Source organism: Alligator mississippiensis, chromosome 10 (assembly GCF_030867095.1).
Source record: "Alligator mississippiensis isolate rAllMis1 chromosome 10, rAllMis1, whole genome shotgun sequence".
NCBI classification, from domain to species: domain Eukaryota; kingdom Metazoa; phylum Chordata; order Crocodylia; family Alligatoridae; genus Alligator; species Alligator mississippiensis.
In genome coordinates this window covers 33182525-33188524 of record NC_081833.1, presented here as the reverse complement: position 1 = coordinate 33188524, position 6000 = coordinate 33182525, and positions in this window count along the sequence as shown.

Here is a 6000-nt window from a genome sequence, read left to right as displayed (position 1 = left end):
CTGTGCTACAGGAAGGGGCCAGGGAGGAGAAGGAAAAGGAGAAGGGGGAGGGAAGGGAGTCTGTGGGCTCGATCTGGTCTACAGACGAGCCCCACAGCATGGGTGCGTGCTGTGCCCTGTGTGGATCTGATCAGACCCAGAGGCAGCACTGGGGGCTGGATGGTGGAGCTCCATGGGCCAGATCTAGCCCACAGGCCATGTTTGACACCCCTGGGTCAAAGGAAAATGTCTTCAGTGGCTGCTGTTTTGGGGAACAGTTTGCTGGTCCAATTAGCATTCCTGCAACTGGAACCCTGTGGGGGTGGGATGGAGCTAATGAGCTAGGCCAAAGGGTCTCAGAAATAAGCCTGTATTTCAAAGTAAGTTTTCATGTCCCACACAGAGAGTTGGCCTGTGTTTGCACTAGGTGGCTGCAGCCTGGCAGCTTCCTGCTCCCAGCCCCAGCTATGTTTATCATGTACTAAATATAGACACGTGGTCCTTTATTTTGGGCTCCAGATACACCCCATACTCCAGACTTTGTTTTTAACTGCATTTCCATTACTTTTGCCCCTTCAGCACCCTCCTCCTCTGCCTGTTCTTTGAGATTACAGCCCTTCTGATATGCTGGTGGTAGGGGAAAGGAAGCCAGAATATATGGCTGAGACCACAAACCATGAGATTCCTGCACAGAGAACACAGCATTCTTGGCTATGTTTTCTGCCTTCTTTCTTAGTTTTTGGCCTAGTGGCTTAGCTCAAGTTCTGGGACTGAGGGTAGCGGAAATGGATAGAGAACTGTGCATAGGTCTGCTGCATAGTTGGGGCTGTGCAGGGAGTATTACCTGGAAAGTCATTGGAGGTTTGCATACTAGCAGGTCACTTGTATATGACTGAAGCAAAGTGGTTGTTTCTCTGTCTGGTTCTACTTTCATGTACAGATCCTACAGCTGGGAGGCTAGTTCCCTTTGATCAGCACATATCCTTGGTGATAAAAGGCACTCAAACCCAGGCCAAACCAGAAGGGAGGCTTTCTAAAAGTGTGCTTCAGGAGATCCCAACAGGCAAGCTCTTCTCACCACAGGGAGCTGCTGGAAGAAACCACATGTTCACTTCCCCTAAGCTTTCAACAACTGGGAGTCTAGGAGTCCAGGTTTGAGGTCTATCTGCAACATTGTGCAGCTAGGAATCACCAGCCTATGATATCCCTGCCCCAACTGGTAGATCTTAAGGGTGGTAAACCTTGAACCCCTTTGAGAGAGACACTGTCAAACTGAAAATCATGGCCCAGATTCCCTGCAGCATGACAGCTACATCAGGTCTACCCTAGTTTAAGGGACTCCTGCAACATAGATTTGCTTCAGTGGTTCCTGCTGAACCACTAGTTGTAGCAGAAGGCACAGGCTCAGGGCACCCCTGTCTCCCCTTCAGAAGGATAACTGTGGATGGCCTTCGAGAGTTAGCCTAGCACAGAGACTGGTCAACCCCAGAGTAGAATATAACTTGAGGTATTGGCCGAAGCATACAGGTCAAATACTAGCCAGGAGAAGGTTAAGAAGGGCCTGTGGGCCTAATCATTCAACCACACATTTGATATACCTGCAGGAAGTGTCAGGCATGAAGGGGGAAGTTAAAAAGAGAGGTATGGGGACTGACTAGGAGACAGAACCAAGTACTCTTGTCCCTGGTGAGATAGAAGCCCTGTGGTAGCCAGGCCTATGTGTTATGTAGGCACAGTGGACCTACCTATGGAAGCCAGGAATCAGAGATGGATTGGTGTCAGGGTAAATCTCCCTGTGGATAGGATGACCAGGCCCCAGGAAGTTCACTGACTGCTTTCCTGAAAACTGGGCCTAACAAGAAAGACAAGGTGCTGTTAGAGACTTACTATCGAAAGGGATGAAACTGTACAAGGATTAGGAATCCTGGGCACTTATACACATGCCAGACATCTGCTTCAATGTATGCAAATTAGCACGTGTCAGAGAAGACTATTAATCAAGTCTGCTGGAGCATGCTGATTACTGCACTCCAGCAGCCTCTCCGTCATGTCTATTTAGCGTCCGTCCACATCAAAATAGCAGCAGAGGTGCTTTAACTAAAGCTTGTTGAATGAGCTTTAGTTCAAGTGCTCTCACCACCATTTTGAAACGTGGGATGCTGAATACACATGATTCTGCAGGCACTTTAATTAGAGTGGCTCTTGGAGCCATTCTAATTAAAGTGTCCCTGCCTCCATTCCAGAGCAAGTGTATAGACTCCCCCCAATAGCAGAGACCAGGAAAACTGACTGGAAGTGAAGAAGCAATGGGGGTAGTTTCCTCTTGAGCTGCTGGGGGCAAGTCTGGAGTATGGCAACAGCCTGTCTCTGTAGAGATGCTACTGAGCATACCCTGAAGACCTGTCTTTACGTGCACCTGACAAATCTGGACACCCTGGTGAGGCAGCTCTGGAGACATCCCCCTATGGTTACTCAAAACCTCTCTCTCACCATCAGTGGCAATGCACAGGGGGTGCACGGGGGTGTATGTGCACCCCCTTAAAGCATTGGTGCACCCCCTGTCAGGCCACGCTCCCTGTTTAGGCAATGGGCAGGGGGGCAGGCAGGAGTGCCAGTGCCCACCCCTGCGAGCACTGGCTGAGGAGCGGGGCTGCCAGCAAAAGCGGCCACGCCGCTTTGTGGTGAGTGAGACCTCCATCAGTGGCTGGGGACCTCCCCTGGTCAGTGAGATCGGCCACTGGGGGACCCTCCCCCCGTCCGCATGATCTTTTGCTGACTCAAGATGTACCAGTCGCCCATGCTCACCATCCTTGTGGCTCACCCCACCATGCTGCTGCTGCAATGTAGACCCACCTCAAGCACACTGAAGATCCCACGCTTGCAACAGTTCCTTAAGTATTAAGCCACACTTACCCCCTCCCCAAGAGCTGCTCCCTGCCCACAGCCCTGGATCCGGCCCTGTCTTCTCATTACCGCAGAACTAATCAACCTGGATGGTTGGTACTCAGGCTACTGGATGTTTGTGGGGTTTGGTCGCTTTGTGCATTTGTGACACTGCACACTTGTGAATTTCATTAGATTTTCTAACATGTTTTGCTTCCTAGTTTTCAGGCATTAGCTCAGCCCTGCAATGCAAATACCAAAGGAACAGCTTATTTATTTTTTAAAAAACCTCTTTTATTTGGAACTGAAAACAAATGGAACACATCATGGAAAGATTTCTGTCCAGCTTAGCCTTTTGTGACAGCTTTCTATAAATCCCCAAATTTGGGTGTAAATATAACTTGAGATTGTGCCTTTTGGTGTTGCAATCATTAACTATTTCACTGCTTTCCAAGAAGGATCACTAGTTGTAAATCAAGTCTACCGGAGACATAGGTACCAAGTATGTGGGGGCCCCAGGGCCCTGGCTTCAATCGGGAAGAGGGATGTCAGGGCTCAAACTTGAGGAAAATTATTGTTTTTAGGGACTATGACTGAGGCCAGGGATTTGAGTTTTCCATTCACTGAGGAAAAACATGGATTTTTTTCCTTTAATGGAGAAAAACATGGGAAACTGTGGGTTTCCCCTTGTAGGCTGGCAGAGTTGCAGCCTGTACTTGGGGCTGTGGGGAGCGGGGATAGCGATTGGAGGCAGGGGGTACCACATGTATGTGCACGTGCACATGCATGTGGTAGCCAAGCAGCAATGGAGAACAGCTTCTGCAGGTCCCTCTAGGTAAGTCTATGGGGACGCAGGGAGAAGGGGCACAGGCAACACATTGGAGGAGGCGGAGGGGGCACAGACGACACAGCGGAGAGGGGTGTGGGGGCCAAGGTTACATGGTGGGAGGGGCACATGATCCCTGAGATTTCTATGCCCACAGTGGGGCATGGAGCATGGGGCTGCAGCTGGACCAGACCAGCTCTGGGCAGAAGCCACCTCCATGGCCCAGTGGGCAGGACCCTGTGCAGGCAGGAGCACCACGCTGCCATGGCCACCAAGGTGAGGTGTGGCAGTGACGGATTAGGATTTACTGGGGCCCTGAACAAACAGAAAATTGGAACCCCCCACACCCCATTATAACCATGAATGTATCAAAAAGCATTAAGAAATAGACTTGTTAAATGTTTACATGGTACATTCATAAATAAGGCACAACACACAATGTCGAAATGAACTACTCGATTTTGCTACACACAAAACTGAATAAAACAACTGCCTTAGGAAAATGACTCAGACACGTGGGATCACCATAAATGTATAATAATACAAAAGGAATGATGTTTTAGTTTAGTGGTCATGTAGACTCTTGTTTAAATATTTTGTTGTAGAACTGGCTCCTGGGAACTGGGGGCCTCGCTCCATCTTGCCAACCCCCGGCACCAGGGCAGTGACTGGAGGGGCCAAGTGGAGGTTCTGAAGGCCAGAGGTGCAGGCAAGAGCCCTGCTCCATGACAGCATAGACACGCAGTGGAAGCCACCTGCCCCAGGGCAGGTGCCCAAGTCCCCAGGCAGCCAGGGAAGATAAAGTCTTCTCATCCTCCCCCATGGAACTAAAGGGCATCCTCGGGTCGGACTGGAGCCCAGAGCCCTCAGGAAGGGCTGGTGCTCAGGCAGCAGAAGCCCTGATGCACTCCCTGGTGGGCCAGCCACCCCCAGAGAGGTTGCAGCTGGGGCAGCAGAGTGCTCTCCCCCAGCTGAACCAGGACCTGCCAGGCTGCAGACTGCACTCACCAGGGAGCCACATGCTGCAGGATGGCCTAGGTCAGCGGAGCTGCAGCCAGCAACACGAACCCCCTACCTCTTCTCATGTCAGCAGTGCTACTGTCCCGCATCGCAGCCAGGCGGGCGAAGCAGGCCAGGTGCCACGGGGGCTGCATCAGGCAGGGCTGACGGGCAGCAGGCGCTGGCTCTGGCCAGGCAGGGCTCACACTTCTCGGGAACTGCTCTATTAAAGTGCCCCCACCCCAGATCACATGTAAAAATGCCCAACTCTGTAGTTGAATGTCCTAAGCAATGCATTTTACGGTACAGGCTTCATAACCTCTCAGTTAGTGCCCAAATCACCCCTCCCTTTGGCTTTATTGACAGACTCCAGTTTTTGCAGTTTTTTAGCTTGTTTTCTAGCGCTCCAAAACTGATCTTTCCATGGACCTAATCCCACTGCTTTACACCCAAGGTGGAGTCAAGAGCTGCCACTACCTCAGCAAATCAGCAGGAACGAGTTAGCAGCTCCCTGCAAGGTTCTCACACAGGATGGGTCAACAGCACAGTTCTGGCCTCCACCACATTGTTGCAGCTTCTCAAATATGTATTGTTGCAACATCTTAAGCACTGTTCTGTCCCCAGTGTCTTCTAGCTTTCAAATGCATTTCCCTGGTTTCATAGATTTCATAGATTTCATAGACATTAGGGCTGGAAGGGACCTCGGAAGATCATCGAGTCCAGCCCCCCGCCCAAAGGGCAGGACGTCAGCTGGGGTCATAGGATCCCAGCAAGATAAGCATCCAGTTTCATCTTGAAGGTGTTCAATGAAGGCGCTTGAACAACCTCCGGCGGCAGGCTGTTCCAGACCTTGGGGGCTTGGACAGTAAAGAAATTCTTCCTTATGTCCAGCCTGAAACGATCTTGTAGTAGTTTGTGACCATTCGTCCTCGTCATCCCTTGGGGCGCTCTGGTGAACAAACGTTCCCCTAGATACTGGTGATCACCCCTGATAAACTTGTAGGTGGCCATCAGATCACCCCTGAGCCTGCGCTTTTCCAGGCTAAAGAGCCCCAGGGCTCTCAGCCTGTCATCGTAGGGTCTGCTTCCCTGACCCCTGATCATGCGCGTGGCTCTTCTCTGGACTCTCTCAAGCTTCTCCACATCCTTTTTGAATTGTGGAGCCCAAAACTGGACGCAGTACTCCAGCTGCGGCCTCACTAAGGCCGAGTACAGGGGGAGAATGACGTCCCGGGATTTGCTTGAGAAGCATCTATGGATGCAAGCCAGCGTTTTGGTCGCTTTACTAGCCGCAGCATCGCATTGCAGGCTCA